Here is a 12,843-nt window from a genome sequence, read left to right as displayed (position 1 = left end):
GGTAGTGTCACAAGGAACAACTCCCAATCATCCTGGGTGGTTTTTCTCAAAACCCAGGATCCAAGTAAAAGACCACCTATAGACCAAGTGGACTGTAGGGATCAGCTGTAGCTGTGAAAGCCACGGCTGCAGGTGCCCCTGGCCACATGGTAACCCTGGGAGTGCTGGACGATCCACAGTCACTTCCTGGAAACCATAGGTCATTTATGTCAACCGGAGACAGGGGTCTTACCTGGAATGCCCAGTGGTGGGTGCAGAGAGGGCATTTGGCAGAATGGAGGACCTGGTCCCACAATGGAATTCGGATTGGGACCCGGGGATGCTCAGTGACCCTCAAAGAGGGGAGCAGGCACACTGGGGAACCCAATCCCGGGTTTTGGCACCAGTGAAAGGAAAGCAAGAAACCAGGAGATGGCTGAGTGAGAAATGAAAGATGGAGACCAGGCAGAGTTACACACGAGAGTTTATTTTTCAGAGCTGACAGATAAAGGCCATTTCTCCATAGATGGAGAGAGGCAACACAGGTTTGGGGTTCAAGACTTTTATGGAACAGCCTCAGGGATTAGAGCCAGTTGGGTCCTAATGCAGTGGTTAAGGATGGGGTTGGTATGAGGTAGTGGTCAGAAAGGCTCTTGGGTGGGAAATTGAAATTTTTCTTAAAATGGCAGCTGTCACTTAAAATGGCCGTCCAGATGGCAAGGACCTTACACCTTTCCTTTCTTTCTTGGTACTAGGGATTAAACCCAGGAGCACTCTACTACTGAGCTACCTCCCCAGTCCTTTTCATTTTCTTGTTTTGAGACAGGGTCTCCCTAAATTGCCCAGGCTGGCCACAAACTTTTGACCCTCCTGCGTAGCTAGATTATCAGCATGCACCACTGTGCTAGGCTTTCTATGCTTTTTACCTTTTTTCTTTTTCTTTTTGGCTTTTTCCTTCATACCTTCCACTTTTATCTGCTCACCAAGATGCTGGAAAATTGCTCACAAAGACTTGACTCTGGCAAAGTTCCCTTAAAAGCATATACTTTCTTTTTCACTGACCCATAGTTTAAGAATGGGCCTCATCTCTGCAAATGGGCACTTCACTAGCCCCACCAATCCCCTCCATGCAAGCACTCTTGTCTTGGCCTTGAGGATTACCAATGGATTGCTGGAGAAAAGACAAAGGGAGCTTGTCATGGAGGGCCCTTCTCCAGTGAGGGGGCTGGGAGGAGTCAGCATGCCTGTAGGCTCCTATATTAACAAGTTGTAGAGCATCCCTTTTTTTTTTTTTTTGGTACCCAGGGGTGCTCAACCACTGAACAACATCCCCAGCCCTTTTTATTTTTTATTTAGAGACAAGGTTTCACTAAGTTGCTTAGGGCCTAGCTAAGTTGCTGAGGCTTTGAACTTGCAATCCAACCTCCTGCCTCAACCTCCTGAGCCATTGGGATTACAGGCATGTGCCATCACACCTAGGATGTTATTCTTTGTTTGTTTTGTTATAGATTTATGGTTGTACATAGTAGTTGGGTAGTTGGGTTCATCTCAAGAAATTCATACATGCTGAGGCTGGCTTTGAACTCAGGATCCTCTTGCTTCGCCTCCCAAGCTGCTGGGATTACAGGCATGTGCCATTGTGACTGGCAAGTTGCAGCATCCATTTTTCACTTGAGAGCAGTGGATTTTTTTTAAAAAGGTAATTTGTTTCCGCATCATTTCTGAGCTTCAAAATCTTGGCTCACAGGACTCTCAATAAGAAAAACCATGACACACACATAAGAACCCATATCCATATTACACTCTTTGTCAGACTATAGGTCAGCAGATCAAGACTGATAACTAGTAGGATGATTATACTGGAAATAGTATGTACCCTATTGCTGTGTCCTGGGGCAGGGGGCAGCAGGCTTGGGAGGGAGGAGAAAGTCCTCTCCTTTTAGTGCACACAGAACACCCCAAGGCATTATCTAGAGTTCAGCTACTTTATGGCTTGTAACAACTTTACTGAATTCTCCAGAGTACCTGATCACCACTGATAATATGGTTTTTAAGGTGTGTTAGTTAGCTTTCTGCCATTGTGACAGATACTCTAGATAAATCAACTTAAAATAAGAATTTATTTTGGCTCACAGTTTCTGAAGTTTCAGTCCATGGTCACTTGGTCCTGCTGTTTTGGGTCTCTTATGGCACAGTGCATCATAGCAAGAGCATGTGGCAGAGGAATCTCTTAACTCATAGTGGCAAAGAGAGAGAAAGGGGCCTGGGACCCAATATCCTCTTCAAGGACACACCTCCAATGACCTAACTTCCTTCTACTAAACCCTGCCTCTTAAAGGCTCTACTACCTCCCAAATGTACCACAGGCTGATGACGAAGCCCTTAACAGCCTTTGAAAGATACTTCCAAACCATAGCACAAGGAAAAGTGCATTTCAGGTTACAAGCAACAGATTGGAAGTACACAAAGGCACTGCCATCTGTAACTGGGAGGCTACCTGACAACCCTGTCATCATCGTCCTGATATCCTGGCAGGATTGCCAACAATCCTATACACCCTGTGGGCCTCTCTTTGGCTGGGCAGAGGGCCACGTGTGAATAATGTCAGAAGCCTATAGATCTAACATGAGGATTCCCCATAAGATTCAAGAGGTTTCCATAATGAGATGGAAGCCATTTTGGGGACCCTGAATATTTAGTTGTGTTAAGGTGATGTAGGACAGATGAAGCTGGACACCTGAGAAATTTTCAGGTGTCAGGTTTAATTTAGCTGCAGTGGTCCAGAGGGGCTAATGCTTAAAAATCTGGAAATTCTTTAAATTTTATACTCAGTGGGGTGGTTACATGTCAGTGCATGGGCATATAACAGTTAGTCTTTGTCCCATATTCTTAGGCTAGACAGAGGTTTTACAAGTTTTTGCCAAGAAAACAGAGATAGTATCTTTTGCATAGCAACAAGCTCTCTTTGAGACAGACTGTATCACACCTATTGTCTGCAAATCTGGCACTTACAAGAAAGAGGAAGCTTCAAACCACAATGCCCTCTTCAGACATCCTGCTGATAGTCTTTGTAAAAATCTTTCTTGACAAGAGGAGAAGCTTAATTATAGCAAGGGTCTTTTGTTTGGATGGGGGGGTCCCCTGGAGAAGCTTATATGTTACAAATGTGGTGGGGGGGTCTCTTTGGTGGGGGTACCTGGTCTACTTCAAAGCATTATATAAAATATGAGAGTGGATAAATGCCTTACTTGATATGTAGTAGTCTATGGAAAAGACTATTCTGATTATCAAATTGAGATCCCTAGATCAGTTATGCAATACATTTGTTTTCAAACTCATTGCTAGCTACCTGCAGTAAAAAAATCTTTTACATTACAATCCAGAACACACGCATCCAGACACACAGTATGCCATTAAATGAAGACTCCCATCAGTGGTGATTTGTTAGAGTTTTACTACTATTTTAGGTATCATTAAGAAAGAGTAGTGCCAATTAAATTATGCTATTCCATTGATTATAGAGCTCATCCTGAGTACAGAGAAATTAAAATGTAAAAAGGGTATTTTTATGGTCAATGAAATATAATGTGTGTGTACATTTATAAATGAAACAAGAGTTAATGAAACAACATGATCATTGTTTTACTGTGTAAAAGGTCAGTGTGTTAACTTGACTATGTACAGTGTGTTATAAGTATTTACTGTGTTTTTCCAATTCAAACTGAATGCATTCTCTTATTAATAAAACTGATCTCACTAAATTTATGGAATAGCTCTCTAATGTATTTTTAAATCTGAGTTACAGTGTGGCTTTAAAATATAGAGAATTGAAGGTGATACACCAAGACTGATTTCTTATCTCAAGCCAGATGCCATGCTATATATTTTAGTCATTCATTTCATTCAAATGTGAATTGAGAGTCTGCTATTTGAGACAGAACTCTTGATGGCACATGACAGGAATTGATCTTAAACTAGCTCTGGAAAACTTGGGGGAAGATTTTATTGTTTTATGGCAGAGGTATGCTAGTGGGGCCAAAGAATACTGGGGCCAAGAGCTAAAATATTATGGGATATCTTTTTCACTTTTTCTGTTTTGTCTTTGCTTTTATTTGATAGTTTCATTTTTTTCACATCTCTGAGATGTGACCTTTGTCACTGACAACTTTAGGCCTCACATCTTCCTTGATTTACCACCAGAGAAAATCCTCTGCAGGATCTGATTGTCCCAGCTTGGTTCACATGATCATCCCTGTGGTCAAGGGACAAGATAAACTCATCTCCACAGGAACCACATAGGTGACATGAGGAGTAATGAAGTTCTCCAAAAGTAGGAGAAATAAGGAAAACAATTTCATTTACAATAGCCTTAAAAAATAAAATACCTATGAATAATTCAAACCAAGGTGTTGAAAGACCTCTACAATGGAAATTATAGAACACTGAAGAAAAAAATTAAAGAAAACCTTAGAAGATGTAAGGACCTCCTATGTTCATGCATGGACAGAATTAATGTTTTTAAAATGGTTATACTACCAAAAGGATCAACAAGTTTAGCACAGTCCCAGTCAAAATACCAACGACATTCTTCACAGAACTGGAAAAGCTAGTCTTAAAATTCATTTGGAAGAATAAAAGACTCAGAATAGCCAAAACAATTCTAACCCCTCCACACACAAAAAAAGCAATGCTAGAGACAACACAATACCTCACTTCAAATTTCACTGTAGAGCTACAGTAACCAAAGCTGCAGGATACTAGCATAAAAACAGACACATAGACCAATGGTATAGAATAGAAGTGTTACGGTTTAAATATTAGGTGTCCCCCGAAAGCTCATGTGTGAGACAATGCAAGAAAGTTTAGAGGTGAAATGATTGGGTTGTGAGAGCCTTAACCTAATCATTGTGTTGATCCCCTGATAGGGATTAATTGAGTGGTGACTATAGGCTGGTAGACTGTGGCTGGAGGAGGTGGGTCATTAGGGTATACATTTGGTGAGCTGATCTTACTCTCTGCTTCCTGGTGCCATGTTAGCAGTTGCTTTCCTTCATCACACCCTTCTGTCATAATGTTCTGCCTCCCCTCCAGCCCAGAGAAACAGATTTGGCCATTTATGGACTGAGACCTGAAATCATGAGCTCCCAAAATAAACTTTCTATCCTCTAAAATTGTTCTTGTCAGGTCTTTTGGTGACAGCAGTGAAAAAGCTAACTAAAACAAGACACAACGATAAACCCGAACAGATACAGTCATCTGATCCTTGACAACGGTATGAAAAACATATGTTGGAGAAAAGACAGCCATTTTAATAAATGGTGCTGGAAAACCATATATCCATATATAGAAGAATGAAACTAGACCCTTATCTCTCCTTTATCCCTGCATAAAAGACAACTCAAAATGGATCAAAGACCTAGGAATTAGACTAGAAATTTTGCAACTACATAAAGAAAATATAGGGTCGACACTCCAAAATATAAGCTCAGGCAGTGACTTCCTCAGTAGAATCTCTAAAGCTCAGGAAATAATGCCAAAAGTTAATAAATGAGAGGGCATCAAATTTTAAAACTTCTGTATAGCAAAGGAAACAAGAATGTGAAAAGAGAATCTACAGAATAGGAGAAAATCTTTGATAGCTGCTTTTCTAACACAGGATTAATATTCAGAATATATAAAGAACTCAAAAAACTTTAAAAAAAACAAATAACCCAATTAATGGGCAAATGAATGAAACAAACACTTTTCAAAAGAAGAACTTCAAATAGTCAACAAATATATGAAAATATCTTCAACATTGTTAGCAGATAAAATGCAGATAAAAACTACACTGAGATTTCCTCTCACTCCAATCAGAATGGCAGCCATCAAGAATTTGTACAACAAAACTGGGCATAGTGGTACATGCCTGTAATCCCAGTGGCTGGGGAGGCTGAGGCAGGAGGGCTACAAGTTCAAAGCCAGCCTCAGCAACTTAGCGAGGCCCTAAGCAACTTTGTGAGACCCTGTCTCAAATAAAATATGTATTTTAAAAAGGTCTGGAGATGTGGCTTAATGATTAAGAGCCCCTGTGTTCAATCCCTGGTACCAAAAAGTTCATACAATAAATGCTGGAGAAGACATAGGTAAAAGGGTAAAAGGAACACTTTTACACTGTTGGTGGGATTATAAATTAGTACAACCATTATGGAAATCAGGATGGGGGTTCCCCAAGAGATTCCAAATGGAACCACCATATGACCCAGCTGTACCACTCCTTGGTATTTATCTTAAAGAATTAAAAAGTAGATAAAGGAAATGTAGTATATATACATAATGGAGTTTTACTCATCCATAAAGGAAAATTAAATTAAGTCATTTGCAAGAAAATGGATGGAACTAGAGACCATTATGTTAAAGGCATAAGTCAAACTCAGAAAGTCAAAGATCACGTGTTTTCTCTCATATGTGGGAGCTAGAGAGGAAAAAGGAAGAGAAAGGTGGCAGGGGACTGGGGGTGGGGGATGCCTGCCATGTGCAACTAGAAGGGAGACCAGAAGAGTAGAGGAAGAGGAGTGGGTAAGGGAGGAAGAGAGGGAAAGAGGAGATACCGAGGAATGAAACTGACCAAATTATACTGTTATATAATGTGCATGTATGAATATGTAATAATGAATGCCACTGTTACCTGTAATTATAATATACCAATAAACATGAAAAAAAGAAAAGAAAAAACACAGGAGTCATTTTCCCCTGAAAACACAATAGATGCCAATCACACTTAGAAAGTGGTGGCACCAGGCATTGTGTGCTTCCTCAACAGGTATTGTACAAGGCCTGCAGATTATCATTTTGAAAACCAGAATTGCCATCAGTTCAGTTCCACCGTCCTCTTCCCCCAGAACTTGAGCCTCCCAGTGAAGATCATAACTGACAGCAGCCAGTGTGTGACTGTCAGTTTGAGAGCACTGAATGGACAATGGATGCTTCCAAAACAGTGAGGCTGGGCTGGGGCTGTGGCTCAGTGGTAGAACACTTGCCTAGCATGTGTGAGGCACTGGGTTCGATCCTCAGCACCACATAAAAATTAAAATAAATAAAATAAAGGTATTGCATCCATCTACAACTAAAAAAAATTCTTAAAAAAAGAGTGAAGCTACACAAATTGGTGTGAATATACTTTGTATACAATCAGAGATATGAAAAATTGTGCTTTATATGTGTAGTAAGAATTGTAATGCTTTCCACTGTCAGAAAGAAAGAAAGAAAGAAAGAAAGAAAGAAAGAAAGAAAGAAAGAAAGAAAGAAAAAAGAGTGAAGCAACCCAGCAAAGAAACCATTCTACCCTCTTCCACAGGCAAAGTCAACAAGACAAAAACAAAAACAAACCAACAAACAAAAACTGAAAACCCCAAAACAAAGAAAATTAAACCTCTGTGAAAGACTTTAAGCAAACTTTAAATTTTTGTCCTTGGATGCTGGTGTTCTGTCCTCTATTGGGGAATCAGAGAATGTTCCAGAAGGCAGAAACTCTAGGTTTCAGCTAAACAGGCTGCAACCTGTCACTCATGAAACCTGACATTTCATGATGTTCATTTCAGGGCTGTTTTCTGGAAGTATTCTTTCCTTACAATCTCTTCTTATTCTCTGTCATTTAATCTACTGTATTAAAATATTCTGTAGGTGGCAATTAAAGATTTGCTGCCTACCATCTCAGTACACTGTGTGATGATTTTCTTTTCTTTGTACCTCTCTTTTTTTGAATCCAGTTATTCTCAGTTTTGCTATGATGTGCCAGAATTTTGTAAATTATACCACTGGTTGACTGCCAAGAACTATGTATCCATCACCATTTTATTTGGGCAGTTTTTTTTGAACCTTAAATACAGTATCTGTTTCTGTAAGTACAGCCTTCACAAGGAGGGAGAGGTATGTCCCATTTTTGACACTGGGGAAACAGCTTGAGCAGATGAGCAGATTAAAGTCTCAAGGAGAGAAGAATCCTTGTGAAGAAGGCTTCTTAGGGAGAGAGACACTTTGTTGGTTTCAGCAGGGCAATAGAGGAAACAAACCCCCATCGTATTCCCAGAAGAGTTTGCTAAGGCAGAACTTCCAAGGCAGAACCTACACACATTTGAAACGACTTCTGAAAATCCAAAACAACATGAGTACAATGCAAAAAACCTAAACAGAGCACATCAAAGTGAATGGAATTTAAAATGACTAGAAGAGAGACTAAGGGATCTGGGCTTTGAAATACCTTTTAAAACAGGAACAGAACTGCAAAAGCTTAAAGATAGAAATAAGTTCGTACAATGGGGTTATGTTCAGATAAGTCCACTGTAAGTTGAAAATATCGTAAGTTTAAAACGCATTTAATCCTCCTAACCTACCAACCATCCCAGCTTAGCAACACAGCATAATGTAGAATGTCTGTTATTTCCCCCTTGTGACTGTATGGCTGAGCAGGAGCTGTGTGGTCTCCACTGCCCAGCATCCAGAGACAGGATTTGACTGCATATTGCTAGCCCAGGAGAAGACCCAAATTCGACATCTGGATTTCCATTTCTACCAAATGCATGCATATCACTTTAATATATATATATAATTTTTAGTTGTAGATGGACACAATACCTTTATTTTATTTATTTATTTTTATGTGGTGCTGAGGATCAAACCCAGTGCTCACACGTGCTAGGCAAGCGCTCTACCACTGAGCCACAACACCAGTCCCACATGCATATTACTTTTCCACCATGATAAAGTTAAAAAATGGTAAGTAGAACCATCATTAGTCAGGAACCATTTGTAGCTGTGAAATTGCATGAGATTTAGTGTCAGAAGAGTTCAATTCTTGTTTCCTCTGTGATTGCTATTTTATTCTCTGAACTGAGAATATAGTCGTGAACATAGTAGCAAACTGCTCTTCTCTGGTTTACTTGCATCTAGTTACTGAATGATACCTATCGAATGAATGGAGTTAAAGAGGACTTACAGAGGCAATGGAAATTAAAGAACCTGATGGATTTAAAAGTCATCGCCATGCTAATTATTTATTGCTAATTGGAGAAGGAGGAGGGCCAGTTGATTTGCCTGAGTACCATTATCACAACTAGAGTTTGAAGATTAGAGTGTTCTGGGCTGGGGCTGTAGCTCAGTGCAGAAAAATAGTTTCTTCAGTCAGAATCATACACTTAATGGTGGAGCAGGAACTTAATGAATCCAAGGGCTCATAGAATTGCATCCTACCAGAGGGGACAACCAAGAGTAGTTGAGAAAACTCTGTACCTGCTTGGCATTTCATGGGATGTAACATCTATGTCCTGAACAAATCAGGGGAAAAGGAAAACTTCCACCTTCAAGCACCACCCCCAAGGCCTTTCTCCGATCCTCAGATTTCCTTCATGTTGAGGGAAGAAGCAAAAAATTAACTAGACAAATCTATAGGTTTCAAAGTGTTCTAAGTTACTCTGCTTCTAGAATTTTTTTTTGTTCTTGTTTGATTTTGTACCAGGGATTAAACCCAGGGTGTTAACCCCTGAGCCACATCCCCAGTTCTTTTTGTATTTTATTTAGAGACAGGGTCTCACTGAGTTGCTTAGGGCCTCACTAAGTTGCTGAGGCTGGCTTTAAACTTGTGTTCCTCCTGCCTCAGTCTCCCTAGCTCCCAGCTCTAGTTCTTTTGACTAAGACTCACATGAAGAAATACACACCACTGTGAACTGTTATTATAGTGAATATATTATTTATTATCCAAATCAGGAAAATTTTGAGTGTGAAAGTACTCATAGTCATAATGTGCCGCAGTCTGGCTGGGCACAATCAGGAGCCACTTGTCAAAAGAAACTAACTTTATTTTTAGAACCACACACGCCAAACAAAACAGCCTCTCAGGAAAAACCCTCAGAGCCTCAACTGCCACCACCGGCTTTCCACAAGCCTCTCTCTCCCACACAAGCTTCTCTCCCTCTCCCACAATCCTCCTGCTCTTGAGGCCGATTGGCTGGGTCACGTGGGCGGAGCCAAAAAAGTCCCCCAATGAGCAGCTCCGTGGTCTGAAAGGGCAGGGAAACAGCCCAATGAGCATCACCGCAGAGGAGCCAATCAGCTAGATGTTGCTGGGGCCGCTGTGAGCCAATCATCAGCCGGCAGCTGGAAGTTTGCTGGGGCCCCTTCGGCTGTGGCTCTCAACAATAATGGTGAATAACAACCATGTGACATAATGGACATGCTAATTAGCTTGATTGTGGTGATTATTTTACAGTGTGTACGGGTATCAAAACGCTACTTTGGGGCTGGGGATGTGGCTCAAGCAGTAGCGCACTCACCTGGCATGAGTGCGGCCTGGGTTCGATCCTCAGCACCACATACAAACAAAGATGTTGTGTCCGCCGAAAACTAAAAAATAAATATTAAAAATTCTCTCTCTCTCTCTCTCTCTCTCTCTCTCTCTCGCTCTCGCTCTCTCTTTAAAAAACAAAACAACAACAACAAAAAAACGCTACTCTGCACATCATAAATATTTACAGTTTTTGTTTATACCTTGGTAAAACTGGGAAAAAATAATAATTCTGGGACAATAGGCATAAGATTATACTGTGCCATGAAAACTGGGACCCTCCTGCACACAACACATACACCTATAGAATTGAAACAAAAGCTGCACCAAGTAGTATTTATCCCTACTAGATGCAGTGCACCCTGACATTTTCAGATCCCATTCAAAACACTGTTCATGATCCACTAAATTGGGCTAATAGTTTGAAATGTTGATTGTTGACTCATGTAGGGGCTTTGGGATGGTGGCAGAGAAGAAGAGGCATCTAAACTTGTCCCATCAGAAGATTCTGAATCTTCTCTCCCAAATAAAACATTGGTAGTAAACATTTTCTTCAATCTCTTCCACATGATTAACAGAAGACTTAGATCAGTCTTCCTGGCTCTTTTTATTCCACTTGAAATAGGAGGTCTTTCTTACCTTAGGTCATCATCTGTTACTCTGCCACTAATTTTGAAAAGTGTCTCATTAATAGTTTCTGCTTTTCTGCATACCTGTTCTGAGCCTACATCTTCAAGTTGAAGACATAGTTCCTACCACCGAGTGATTTATACACATGATTTATCTCCCTATAGGATATCTTTTTTGTTTGTTTATTTGTTTTGGATACTAGGGACTGAACCCAGGGGCGCTTTACCATTGAGTCCCCCCAGCCCCCCTACATCCCCAGCCTCCCCACCTTTTCTCTTTAAATTTTGAGACAGAGTCTTGCTAAGTTGTTGAAAGTCTTGCTAATGGCTGAGACTGGTCTTGAAATTACAATCCTCCTGCCTCAGCCTCCCAAGTAGCTGGGATTACAGGCATGTACCATTGCACCCAGAATGAATCTGAGTTTCTGCTTTCTTAGCCAAAGTATAAATTGTATTTGTGTGGAGAAAGCACTAAAGCGTTCTTTCTAAAGAGTGGTAATGTGAACCATATGCAGGCTGATTAATAGTTATATCATAATAAAACCTCAATTAACAGAATCCTAAAGGAATGATGGCTTTTTGTAAATAGAGCTATACTAGGAAACTTCTCTTTCTCCGTCTTCCACCTCTCTATTTTTCTTCCTTTTTAATTTTAATCCTCTGGAAAATCTTTTGGTAACATACATGAATTTGTTTGCTCCTTTAGTAAGTGCAACCTATTGAACATAGTAAGTCTGTCTGATCTTATTGTATCCTTCAGGATGTCTATTTTTTAGATCAGTCATTTTTTTAGAAGTGATGTATATGTTCAGGTTGGATATAAACTGGAAATTTCCTGGGAGTGGCAACTAATACCCTTTTATTTTCTTTCTGCTTTAAAAAAAAAATCTCCTATTCATAATAAGCAGGAAAGTTTCCATTCATTTGTATATCCCTTTGGATGCATTCAGCTGAAAGTAACAACCAGTGCTATTCACAGTGGTTAAAACTGAAGGGATACTTAGTGTTGACCTAACAACTATGGAGGTGAGAAGTCTAAAATTAACCTAGTAGCCAAAGACTCCAGATTATTTTTATCCATGCACTCTACCATCTTCACCCGAAAATATTTAGTCCTGAGACCTCTTACCTCATGCTTGCAAAATGGCTACTACAGTTTCAAGTGTTCCTCTTTACACCATAGTCTCCAAAGCAGGAAGAGAGGGAAGAGAGAAGATTTTTCTCCTTTTACAGTTCTCTCTTTTGTCAGGGAGAAAGATCCTTCTGGTGAGACCCCCCCTTCTCCAAAGCAACTTATTTTCATTTGTCAAATTCTGGATGATATGCCTATTCCTGATACAATTATTGGAAAGGGGGGATTAAGTTTTGATTTAGCGCCATTATGGTTCATCTCCTGGAAAGGGGCAGATTGTAGCTGAACCTAATCTGACATATTTTATTAAGAAGAGAGAGGGCTTGAGTTGTGGCTCAGTGATAGAGTGCTTGCCTAGCATATGTGAGGCCCTGGGTTCAATTCTCAGCACTGCATATGAAAAAAAAAAAATAAAGGTCCGTTGACAATTGCAAAAATCAAAAAAAAAAAAGAAGAAGAAGAAAGGAGAGAATGGCAGCTGGATAGGCAATCAGCAGCTTCTACCACACAGATTCTTCCCTTTGCTTTGGTGAGGCCCATTTTGGCATACCAATTGAAGAGGCCATTTGCTGTTTGCTTATCAATAATCCCAAAGCCTATTATCTCATTTGTGTGAAAATGCAGAAGGAGAAGGCAGTAAGTTCTAGGGAAAAGAACATGATAGATTTGGAGATCAGGCAGACTGGATTTGAATCCCTGATTTACCACTTAACCATTTACCAAGTGACATAACCTTGGACAAGTAGTTTAAGACCTTTTAGACTTGTTTTCCCTACTAGTAAATC

The 12,843-nt window shown here is 40.2% G+C and overlaps 1 protein-coding gene across 2 annotated transcripts in view; it reads left to right on the top strand.

The window, feature by feature from the left end:
* Positions 1-12,843, top strand: part of Srpx (sushi repeat containing protein X-linked) — a 96,691-nt gene that overhangs the window by 45,019 nt on the left and 38,829 nt on the right. The gene's annotated exons all lie outside the window — the stretch shown is intronic.

The sequence above is a fragment of the Marmota monax genome, unplaced genomic scaffold (genome assembly GCF_021218885.2).
Source record: "Marmota monax isolate L192 unplaced genomic scaffold, Marmota_monax_Labrador192_F-V1.1 WCK01_AAM20220418_F8-fsc00158, whole genome shotgun sequence".
Taxonomy (NCBI): domain Eukaryota; kingdom Metazoa; phylum Chordata; class Mammalia; order Rodentia; family Sciuridae; genus Marmota; species Marmota monax.
This window is presented reverse-complemented; position numbering and strand designations above follow the sequence as displayed.